We start from the raw sequence: 12938 nt of genomic DNA, 5'->3' as shown, positions 1-12938 counted from the left end.
ACTGTTACTGACTGCCCTGGCTGCTGTTGCAATCGCTTCTGTGCAGCAGTTTCCAAGGTCGAGGGGTTAAAGACGACCTGCTGCCAGAGTTAAAGGTCTCTTTCCAGTCGGGATCCTGGAGTGATGACCTTCCCAACTTGGATCTCCTACAAGATAAACACCTTGGAGCTCCAGTGACAGTGGATTCAGAAGCAGGTCACTTCCCTTTCCCTTCTCCAAACAGTAAAAGGCTCATTCAAAAGCGAGTGGCTCAGCGGAAGGAACTGCAGCTTAGTTCATTAGTTGTTCTGATTACTGTGGCGCTACAATCAGAGCTGCATTCATGGAAAACCCATTTGAGGTTAACCAAAACACTAGAAAAAGTCCATAGCGATGTCAATTATGATGTTGTGCCCTACTGAATGTATGAAGGCTATTGTGGTTCAAATCGCTGTATAAAAATGCATTCATTCATTTTTGGTTTTAAAGTTTTTTAATTGCTTGGTTTGTAATAAAATAGCAAAGTCGCATGCTGTTTACATTTAGCTGTAACAGTTGCAGGAATTGAGCTCAAACTGATAAAGTGCTAGACAAGGACCAGTCTGTCCAAGTCAGCCCCATCTATCTCTGTCCTAAATCAATGTGTCTAATAAACCTATCCGGTGCATTGAAATATTGGACAAACACCTGCTTAATCAATGTATGCAAATGCAGTAAATCTATCCACAGCTATCTAAATATTGATTGTGAGCCTTTATTTATGGCTCAGTGCAGCAGAAAGGAAAGACTGAGCTTCAAGGATCCAGCAGCATGGGAGACACATGCAGGCATACCAATCCCAGCTACTGTATAAGCCAAAGAAACCATTTGCACCATTTTACAAATCAACAACTCCGAATGGCACTTGAACGTGACGTGCACAAGATTAAAACTGCTAAGGAAACGGTATTGAAACAGTGCACCTATTTTCTGAAAAGGAAAACACCTGTTAATGTAGCACACGCTAAATATGACTCATGCAGATGGTTAGTTTAAGCTCACAAGTCCACCTTCATGCAGGTGTTTTTCCTTTACATAAAAAAGAAGCACATCCGAGCAAATACAGTTTAAAAAATAAATAAAATCAGCCCCCAAGAGTTTAAAGGTGATCAGTGCAACTGCATCAAAAAGCAAAACAGATGGGGCTTTAACCAGGGTGTTGATCTTATCAAGGGGGTCACAGGGAAGCGAAGGCAATTCTGCACAGGCATGGCCGTGCCTTCAGCTTCCCCCAGCACTGTTTACAGAGCTGTAGAAAGAAAGAGGTAGGACTGTCTGGCTGCAATTTTTACTGCTGCTGACATCCTGCCAAAACGAACATTCTGTGTATTAGCCAACATATAATCATACCCTGACCTCCAAGCAATTAAGAGCATTAAGGGCTAATTCTGCAGCCTTTTAAGTGGAAACATAACATTGTCTTACCCGGTCTTGTTTACTTACGCCACAGACGACATTTGAAACAGCTGACTGCTTCCCCAGGTTTAAAGTAACGGGGAGGCTCAGTTGTTAGCGCACTGGGCTGCAACGTGCGTCTGTCTGCCGATGGATTTTGGATCTGGATTGAACAGAATCATGAACCACACGGGGTCTGGAGGTTCCATACAGTACCAGCACAAGGGTTAGAGAGGGTTAGAGAGTTCCAGGAAAATCTTGACAGCAAACTGGATCTGCATTCTACTATCTCATCCCACAGTGCACACATGGCTTTATGTATCCCACAGAAGGTCATGTAATGTACAACTGAAGAGTAATGTAATAACTGCAGCATACTGAACATGCATTTACCCAGATAACTGCAGCCGGACTAATTCTGTTAAACTACTGCACTTTTCGCAGATCATCTATTTACTTATTTATTTTTTTAATGTATGTATTTATTCATTTTAACAGTTTTTGGAATTCTCTTTACTGAGATGGTAAGAAGACTCTTGACTGGAAGGTCGTGGGTTCAATCCCAGGTGGGGGACACTGCTGCTGTACCCTTGAGCAAGGTACTTTACCTAGATTGCTCCAGTAAAAACCCAATTGTATATATGGGTAATTGTATGTAAAAAAAGAATCATGGTCATAAGGAGGCCGTGTGATCCAGTGGTTAAAGAAACGGGCTTGTAACCAGGAGGTCCCCGGTTCAAATCCCACCCCAGCCACTGACTCACTGTGTGACCCTGAGCAAGTCACTTCACCTCCTTTTGCTCTGTCTTTCGGGTGAGACGTAGTTGTAAGTGACTCTGCAGCTGATGCATAGTTCACACACCCTAGTCTCTGTAAGTTGCCTTGGATAAAGGCGTCTGCTAAATAAACAAATAATAATAAATAATAACCGTGTAACAATTTTTTTTTTTTTTTTGTTCCTGGGTAGTAAGTGTTATTTCCTAATTGCTTATGCCTCAAAAGTATAGAAAATGGCTATTATTCCCCACAAACTTTGCTTTTGTGACCAGGACAGTGATATTTTGAAATTTACCTATTTTCCAGAACATTCCAGATAGATTCAGTGCTGAGTAAACTTGGAGTAACTTCTAGAACTTTCCAGTAATATAAACAGTAGTATAAATACAGGGGCCTTAAGCCCACCAGTTCAGTTTAGTTCCAGCTGCCTAAGTGGATACATATCTGCATTTTTCTGAGATAGCATCAAGAGGCTGCAAGCATCCGGCAGACGCATTTTGCTATGTCTGTGGCCAATTTATCAAGACAAGAGCGAAAAAGTACTCCGTGGAAGCATCTGCTAAGATGTGTGAGGCCTACAAGGCATATTTCGGCATGCCTGTCGGGGATCAAGACAAACCCTGGGCACCTCATTTCACCTACGAGCACTGCAAAAAAACTCTGGAAGGTAAGATGGACAATTGTTGCTCGGAATTTTATGTTATAAAATTTGTTAAAATTTTTAAAATTGTAAAAGTTTTTAATTTTAAAATGTTTTACAATTTTCAATGTTATTGAAAAAATATATCATATATGAAAAATGTTGCGAGAATCTCTTACACATTAGTCATGGGTGAAATAAATGTATTTTTGTAGGATGGTACAGAGGGGAAAAGAGAGCCATGAAGTTCGCTATCCCAAGAATTTGGCGGGAACCCACTGACCACTCAAGCAACTGCTATTTCTGCATGGTGGACCCTTCAAAACGTCGGACTGGCAAGAATGCACCTGCTATCACGTATCCGGACCTTCCTTCATCCATCGCCCCGGTGCCACACTGCCATGAGCTCCCCGTACCCACTCCTGCTCCTCCATAATGGTAACAAGTACCTGTCTCTTCCCCTGGCTCACTCGGTGCACCTCAAAGAGGATTACAACAGCATCAAGACCTTGCTGGATGCCTTGAAGTATGATGAGTATGGCTGGGAGGTCATAGGAGACTTCAAAATGGTGGCATTCCTGATGGGTCTCCAAGGCGGTTTTACCAAGTTTCCCTGCTATCTTTGCCTTTGGGACAGCAGGGACACCAAGGCGCACTACCACAGACGGGACTGGCCACAGCGGACCGAGTTCTCTGTGGGGAGGAACAACGTCAAGTGGGAGCCACTGGTGGACCCCCGGAAGGTGCTGATGCCACCACTGCACATCAAATTGGGCCTTATGAAACAATTTGTCAGAGCTCTAGATAAGGAGTCGGCAGCCTTCAAGTACCTACACACAGATTTATTAGAAATAGAAATAACCTTACAGCACACCTTAGTCTGTCTGTCTTTCTATCTATCTATCAACCCAGTATAAAAGGTGCCTAATACAGAAGTGAATTGTAAGCTGTGGTCCACTTTCCCCCAAACCCATGGATCATTTCTCTGTAATAAAATTGTGTCTGTCAGCTGGGGTACTGCCTGCGAGGTGTAATAAGAGAAAATTAAAGAAAGAAAAAGAAAAAAAAAAAGCCTAGCAGCCTAGCTGTCTTCGGGGCGGAGAAGGCTACTGCTAGCGTGTGAAAAATCCCCCCAGCAGTCATTGAAACAGCTTTGTCAGCCCGCATGGCAGCCGTGTAGAATAAATGTTTAACACGGCACTTTGTAGTTATGCTGTACAGCGCTAGCAGCCACAGTGCCCCACTCCCTCTTAAAGACACAGAGCCCTTGTCATTCTTCACTTTATACAGCAGACTTAAAAAACCAAAATTCCAGCTAAACCTTCTCCTATTTAAAAAGCCTGGTTTCCAGAGACGCTTGGGATCTAGGTCACGCTGGGATACAGTTTAAGGATTACCGCAACAAACAACATAGACTTAAAGATCTGGACAAGCTCATAGGCTGTGCACTGTGCTGCCACTTTATTACTGTAGAACAGCTTTCTGTAAACAGCCGGGACACTCCTCCAGAAGTGCCGGGACAGCTTGAATATATGTGCTTTAGGATGCTCTATTCTGATGAGGATGTAAGGCAGGGGGATGTGACTGGGAGTGGGCAGCATACAGAACACAGGGCAAAATCAGTTGTTTTGAGATGAACCACAAGCAGCCCACTTCAGATCTCTGTATGAGTCACTATGACACACTGTTGAAAAGCTAACAGCACACTGCACTTTCACTACTGTTTAACCACACTGTTTTTCAATGAGAAACCACAGTCTTTAGATTCACTTTGCTCCAGTGCAAAGTTTGTGTGATAAAAAAAAAAAAACAGTTAGTTAGTAAACTAATCCTTGTACAATAACAGCAGTGTTGCAATCTAGGACAAGCAGAAAAGTGAGGCTTTGTGGCAATTTTTGGCACTGCTTGAGTGGAAGCTCCTGCACTGATCTCTGGTACTGTATCAACAAAATAAAATACAAACCTACATAACTGGTAATTCTGCAATGCTGCTAGACAAACAGATAACAGGTACTGCCCATGTAAAGAATATGAGCTTTCACTGCAAGACAATCAGACAGTCGTGGATATTTCATGGAAGTCTTGGCTTAGACCAGGGGATGCCTAGTTCCTGACCCCAGTATATTAGTACAATACCACATAATACTGTAATCCCTCCAGTTCTCAGTTAGCAGAGCGAGACCCACGGCATCTCATTTAATTCAAACAACTCACTGGCTGTGTACTATTGTACACCATACAACCCGACAGACAGTCCCGCAGATTTCTTGGTAGTCTCAGTACAGACAGCCCCTTTTCCCTTTGATCCCTTCTAAGTGCATATAAATCTAGTAGTCCTCCTCCTGCTATGCTTTTGGCTTTATCTGTAATAACACCAGATCATTTTTGCTATATGTCTGCTACTTTGAGGATTAGCTCAAAAGGGATAGGACTGTTTCTTTTGCATCAGACAGATTGTATACAATATTAATCCCTAGAGATAGCCATGTTAACATTTCTGATGAATATGCGCGTTTGCATTTCCTTGTTTCTAGGTCTGGTTGTGCAAGCACATTTGTGTGTGTGTGGCCACATATTAGAGACTGGACTAAAAACTGAGAAACTCCTGATGCATGTAGCACACACATCTTTACTTAATCATGGTTGACATATCAGTAGCAGAGAGGCATGCAGTATAAGATCAGTAAATTTCAACTCCCCTGTTGGAGATGCTGAATTAGGAGGACTCAGAAAGAAAGCGGAAACACCTGTGACTAGCTAGTCTTATTTTAGGCTCTATTTTAGCGATACATCAATAAGCAATACTTAGCAGTACATGTGCAATTAGTTCTGCTCCCTGCTTGCTCCAAGACTGGCAAGCTAGGGTTTACTAGATCAATGCACCTCATCTCAGTGTCTACACCAACTCCAGGCTACACAGCTCTGTCATTCCGCTCTGGATTTGCTACTGCTGACTTTTTGTCTGTTGTGTCCTTCGAATTAAAAGCGTCTTCGCCGCTCCTGAGTCAGCGCAGGGGTGGTAGCGGTGGGCTGAGCCTAAATACAATTGGGCATTTCAAACTGGGAGAAAAACAGGGTAAAAATTAATTGGCGACTACTAAATTTAAAAAAAAAATAAAAGTCACAAAGAAAGAGGAAGCAGTGTAGCCTAGTGGTCAGAGCCAAGGACTGGGAAGTCTGGTCTGGGAGACTGGAAGGAACACTGTGTCCTTTTGGTTAGTGCTGAGGGGCTGGGAGGCAGTGTGGCCTAGTGATTAGAGATGAGGGGCTGGGAGGCAGTGTGGCATACTAGTTAATTACATGAAAAAGGACATTTTCTTTTCAATGACAAAAAAAAAAAAAATTAAATAAAACCCAGACACATGTACACGCAACAAGTCTCTCTTGAATGGAGACCCAGACGGTTGGTTGCGGGTCCCTGGAGACCGATTAAAACTGAATTCCTGATGCTAATCTTTGTTTTCTTTCTAAAGGGCTGCCGCATCCTTGAGAAGCACACTGCATGTATATTTAATGCCAAACTCTGCATATATTTACCACTGTGTATTTTCATTGTTCAGCTGCTCCTTGCTGTTTTACTGACAGTCACTGAATGGCAGCCAGTCATTTGCATTGAACTGCATTTGCATTGGCTTATGATACATTTTGTGTGTATGTATGTGCATATACAGTACCAATTTTCTTTTCAAGATTTCCAATGCGGAATAAAACCATTCCTTTGGTGGTTTGTATATGCTTACAGCACCTCACCCTTGCTACATTATTGTAGCATGCAATTGCAACTACTTCACAGACAATGAGAAACTATCAGTGTACCTTTTGAAGTAGATAGACTGTACGCAGTGCAAGGTAATGCATACCATGTGAGTCTGACAAGCACTTCATATCTGGTGACCGCAGAGTGTAAATCAAAAGAACACCAGCACACCAGTTTATGTACCTCCAGTGGAAGGACTGGAAACACAAGCGCTCCTAAATCTGACACCACCAGCTCAAGAAGGCTTGAGATACAGAAAGGTCCTGGCAGAAACATCGAAGTGCCCCGACGATGTCTGAAAAGGGACAGCAGCTACCCTCCAGGAGGTCAACATTACTGGTATTATCTAGATTAACAATTGCCTTCACTACAACCAAGGGGTGTTCCTACAGTATCCCAACTTTCTGAATGCTCTTCACAGGAACGCTGAAATACTCTTTCAAAGAAATGTTGGGAATGAACACCATTGCTAAGCACACTGTTTTCCCTGAAGTATCTAGTCGTTGATTTTTCATTCAATTCCCAGTGCTTTTGCTGTGGCAGCTTAAGATGATGAATTACATATTGCTTTCAATTCCTACTAAATTCAAAATGGTAACTTGAGTTTGAACCTTATCTATACAGGGATGGAAATAAGACTCCCACTGAATAGCAGTTTCATCCATTCCTGGTTTTACTACAAGTTGAATAAGACACACCTGAGCTTGTTACCTATACACTGTGGCTAATCAAGCTTGTTGTAAAACCTGGAATGGGTGAAACATCTCCTATGCAATAGGAGTCTTTTTGTCATTCCTGCTATAGCCTACCAGTTAAAATCTGGTAAAGAGATTTGTGTTAATTCAACTCTTATTTCTTTGTACCAGGAGGTGGATTCAATGTGCAAGCAGCAAAGCAAACACGTTTATTTTAATATCTGGTGTGACGGTTAGCTGTCAGCTTTTTTTTGTTACTTTAACCTTTTTCAGGATTGCCTGGATGTAAAGGACTATTTGGATTCAGGCTATTTTTTAAGTAGGTTAAACAGCGAAAACTTTGATTGCCAACTCACTTTCATTTCTTTAAATTTTCCTTAGCTCCGGTCATGCATCATATAATTCAACAAAAATAGAGTTTAAACTTTGAAGCAGTAAGATATTAGGAACGTTTCATCATTTGTTTGTTTTGGGTGTAGCTGGCATCCCCATATGATGTCGTTTGGTGGTTCTTGTGTTGTATAGCTATGGCCAAAATTAACAAATTTTACTTCATAAAGTCAAATGAAACCTGCTGAATAATGTTATGTTAACATATTGAATTACATACTGCTTTGTAGTTTTTCATATACTTAACGAAAAACTAACACAGGTTTGAAAAATGTGACATTTCGAACTCTAACATGAAATACTGTATTACTATTATGGCTTCCGGTAGACTTTTGCATGTAGTTTCTTTGATTACATGATCTTAAATAAAAGATCTAAATAATGTTCATATAGTTTTTTTTTATTATTATTTCTTTAGTTATGTCTCAATCCTAAAATTCTAGGTGATGCAAAACTCTTGGCCATAGCGGTAGACTCCCTGGACCTTGCGTGTGTAGGTCAGACTTGTTACCACTTGTGGTTTGCTTACAAAGCACAATGCAAGGCTGTCCACTGTTTAATCCAGCATTAACATTTTGTAGAATTTTTCTTTGGATACAATTTTGATTTTTTAGGTTAAGGTTTAAGCACAGTGGATATGAGCACCTGGGCGCCAAAATGAAAGTGTATGAAACGTTGACTGTATGTTAAAACGAATGGACAAAAGATTAGATCAGATAACATCTAAATAGACAGTAATAATCAGAAATGCCAGCCACAAAACTGTCAGGATGTCACTGATTAAATTCCCTACATGTTGCAGTTCTTTATCCTCTGTAGCTGAATTAGGCTAAACGTCAGTATCACTAACTTAAGAATCTGCAACATTAGGATGCATCTCTGAATGGTCTTTTATCATCATACTCAAGTGGAACTGAACAACAATGAAGAGCTCCCTCACAGAATTTAGCAGCAGTATATATTTTTTGATATAACCTGCCATGCAGTTATACGGGGTTAACATTAAAGTGTATGGTTTAGGGCTGTTTAAAATCTCTCTTTTTTGGACATCAAAGTTAAAGATGAAAAGCCTTTTTTTTTTTTTTGGTCAAATCCCCAAATGGTTTCTGATTTATGAAGCTGGCAAGGGGCCTCCTCTCCTATCAAAGTAGCACGGTGAAAATGGCTTGCTATTCTTTTACAGCTGGGAAAGAAAACCGAGAAGCCAAGAAGCCAAGAAGCACGTCCTGGAAAGGGGAAATTGAGGTGGTATAAAAATCAATGTTTCAGCCGGATGCACCTTCCTCAGGAAATACAGTGTATGGACAGAGAAGGTCTTACTTCTGAAACCAGGCAATTCATTTCAAGAACAAAAATAAAACTACACTGGAATAGAAGTAGAATTACATCAATGACAGAATATAATCGGATAATTGGTTCTGCATTGTGAATTTCAGTGAAACTGAAAATGGGATTATTTTTTATGGCTATCATTACCTAGCCTAATGCCGTTCCAGAGATTTATTTTGAAAACAACAGGAACGTTCCAGAGATTTATTTCGAAAACATCAGGAACCAAGTTTCTACCTTCTTTTAACTGGTAGTTCCATCACTTCTCCATTTGACATAATATCCGTGACCTTTACCCTGAGGTCAAAGATTTCCCACAATCCTAATATGTGACCCAGTTTACCTGTGTGAAAACGGCCTCTGCTACCTGCTTAGTTTGCAAAATATAGCCTTAAGAGAGAAGGACAGACTGACAAAAGTTACCTTTTTTAAATACTGCCCTGAAAAAGTGAACCCCAAAAAACAGACAGAAGACCTAGAAACTCATGTCCTGTATTATTAGCTAATTAGTTATTCCACGATGAATGAGCAACTGTGACCAGGGAGAACAAGAGTAGCCTTCATTTCTTCTAATAGTAAGCATGGTCTGATAACATAATACAGGAAAGGCAATTTTTAAACTTGTGCTTAAACTGGGGGGCCTCGTTACAGGCTTTTACACAGCATCACTCAATCTGCACTGCGTTTATCCTAAATGAAAAAAACAACAATAAGCATCTCAGAATATAAACATTCCTGTGAGCCTTGGGTACTTCCAGTGAACATTGTGGACTGCAGAATATTGCTTTTACTCTACTTTTTGATGTTAAGATAATGCATGACAATAAATCAAAACTGAGCCAGTTAGCAAATAACTACAGGTACAGTAAGTAAACAAAGTAAGACTTAGGTGCATCAGGACCTGGATACCATACTCAAATGACTTACAAAAAGTGGATCGACATGAGCCAAGCAACAGAACAGGTGCTAAGTTCAAATAGCTCCATGGATTTTAAAAAGCCAAGGAAATTGTATGCTTGGAATGCTCAGTGTGGGAATGAAACAGACCTCACTGACTGAGGTTATATAGTCTCTGACGTTTACCCTCCCAGTGGGGCTCTGGCAAGCACCTAGAGAGCTTACCTTAAATAGCAAGGGCTGTATCTACGCAGACACTTGGGCAGCAGTGCCATTTGCTTCAATAGGAGATCAAAGGTAACTGGACGTCTGGAAGGATGTGCACACATCGTCTGAAAGAGTTAGCCCAGTAATGGCCACCACTGCGCCAGCGTAAAAGCACACTGACCACCGTAGCATTTTGTATAGGCCTAGCAGACTCAAAGGGCTGCTGAACATAGCCTGTACTAGTCTAAATCAGATAGTTATGACATTTTTGCAAGAGCAATCTCCCATTTGATTAATGATCCTAAAGTATGTGATGATAATGTTATAAACTAGCACACAGGAGGCAGCGAACAGCAAGAACAGAAAATGCTTTGAAGGTCTCAGGGTGTTCCGTTACACTTCAAGCACGGTTGTTGGTATAGGGCCTTGCAAGGTTTCAATGTACAGGAAGGGAGTTCACATATCAAGGCCAGCACTGACAGGACGTTGAAAGGGACTGCCAGTGTAAGTAGTGCCTGAGGCTATGACGGACCAGGCTTCAATGCTACAGTAGATATTGTTGCACGGACCACATTTATTGGGTCAAGCTTATTTGAGACAGTGGCAATACAGCACAGTTACAGGGATTAGTAATTGTGTCAGGAAGTGTAGTCCCAAACTACTAGAAATTAAACAGGATTACTATATGTGTGTTATTAAAGAAACTAGAGCAGACTTGGCGAAACTGCCAGATTGTTTAACAGCGGAGACTGAAAGTGGGATACTGGCTGGTCGATCACATGCTACTTCATGGCAAAAGCAGGTATCTTCTTTCTTTTTATGCCGGGATGTAGTACCGATTTACTTTCTGTTTTGATCCAATCCAGGGTTTTCAGTTTAAAAGTGCCATTTCATATTACTATGAAACACACACAGTCGTTCAGTCTTATTGAAACAGTCACACAGTCAATTTTGGTCAATATTTATTTGAATTGAATTACACACGCCATCAATGACATATTAATTGAATAAAAATAAAACATTTGCTCAGTCTATTACATGAACTTTTAATTTCTGTAACCCCCCCCCGAAACATTAACTGAATTTGGCCCTTTGTCTACAACAGGATTATTGAGGGGGGGGGGGGCTCTTAAAATGTTCGGAATGTAGATTTAACAATAGACACAGCGTTGACTGTTGACTGTTCAGTCACTATTTTTTTAAGCCAGTATTAAAAGCGGAGGTGAATCTAAAACTGCCAACAAGCCAAGCCAACATTCAAACTCGCATGAAATCAAAATAAAATAGAATAAAAATAATAAGCCGCACTATAAGTTGGCTCTTTCATGTCAAGCATAGAAATATATGCGTTGTTGCCAAATTTCAAGGGACAGTTTCCAGATCTCTTCATACTGCCCACAGCACCTCTCTTCTAAAATACAGTAGGCCATGCAATGAATGCAACCAGTGAGATGGCAGCCTGGTACTGCTCGTATGCCACACTTCATCAGCCTAACCCAGCAGCAAATCATAAGGGTTTTATTTTTTTATTCCAATATGTAAAGTAGTGTGGGGGAGATGCAGAGTTTGTAAGAAATAGCATAGAGTGGGGAACAGACTGCTGTCAAGTCTTTACGTTTTCCACTACAGTATATATATATATTATATACTGGTCAAAACAGTGATAAGGCTATTAGTATGAGATTGCGCATTACAATGTATCCCATACATATCTATGAATTTAGATTAGTTGTTTGGTTTTACGAAACGATTAATAAATGTTTTGTAATATTGTAAGTGCAAGTGATCAATTCTTTTGAGAGATCAGAGGGCGTGTGTGCATATATATATATTGCAGAGACAGGGCTGCTGCAGTTGAAAAACGTACTGCACGATAAATACATTATCCGTGTGACATCTGAAAAAGCTTTTAAAAGCTGTATTTATTTATTTATTTATTTCTTAGCAGACGCCCTTATCCAGGGCGACTTACAATCGTAAGCAAATACATTTCAAGTGTTACAATACAAGTAATACAATAATTACTCCTATCGTGTTTTGTGTGACTGTTTGTTAATATTTAAAATTATTTTACGTCCCCTACTGCCAATTCAGATGCTTCGGTATCTAGTCGTGCATTCCAATGTCAGATTTGGTGCTGTGGAGAAAAAATATTAGCCTAATTTGGCAGGCTGCATTTAAAACGTTAAGTGGATGTGGCCACGCGAGTGCCAAATTGAATTGATTTGTTCCTGAAGATATAGGGCTGAGGCGTATGTATTAAAACAAAACCAAAAATATAGTGAAAAAGTAATTATATATTTTTTTTTTGCTGTATTTTCCCCAAACTTCTTCGTATTTACATCAATATTTTCTGGACTGAAAACAATTATTTGCATGTTGTGTTTAAAAAAATAAATACATATCTTACCACAGAAACAACACTATCTAAAAAGCAACGTTAAACCGTGTATTTCATTTCAAAAGCAATTGTAATAAGGAGTGTCAAATTGTTTACAGTTTTAAAAAAAACAAAAAAGTCTAGCGGCTGTAGGCCCGATCTGTGTTTGTTTCATATATTTTATATATATAAATTTATTTTTTATTTATTTATTACAAAGACGCGTGGCAAAAGGTATTCAATAGAAAAAGAGTGCATTACAATATTATTACTAATAACTGCTGCTTAACTTAGTGTTGGGCACGTACTAACTAAACCTCGAGTCTTAGGCCACGCGTTGATTTAAGTATATAACAGTGACCATTAAGTGTTCACTTGTCTGTTGCCGTTTTGACATCCATTTTGAAAGCTAGTAATTATACATTAATTATAAATAAAAACGTGTGCAGACCT

At 40.1% G+C, this 12938-nt stretch overlaps 1 protein-coding gene across 8 annotated transcripts in view; it reads right to left on the bottom strand.

The window, feature by feature from the left end:
- The window catches only part of LOC117424080 (BAH and coiled-coil domain-containing protein 1-like), a 97870-nt gene that overhangs the window by 65689 nt on the left and 19243 nt on the right, over positions 1-12938 (bottom strand). The window lies entirely within an intron of this gene.

The sequence above is a fragment of the Acipenser ruthenus genome, chromosome 19, assembly GCF_902713425.1.
Source record: "Acipenser ruthenus chromosome 19, fAciRut3.2 maternal haplotype, whole genome shotgun sequence".
NCBI lineage: Eukaryota > Metazoa > Chordata > Actinopteri > Acipenseriformes > Acipenseridae > Acipenser > Acipenser ruthenus.
This window is presented reverse-complemented; position numbering and strand designations above follow the sequence as displayed.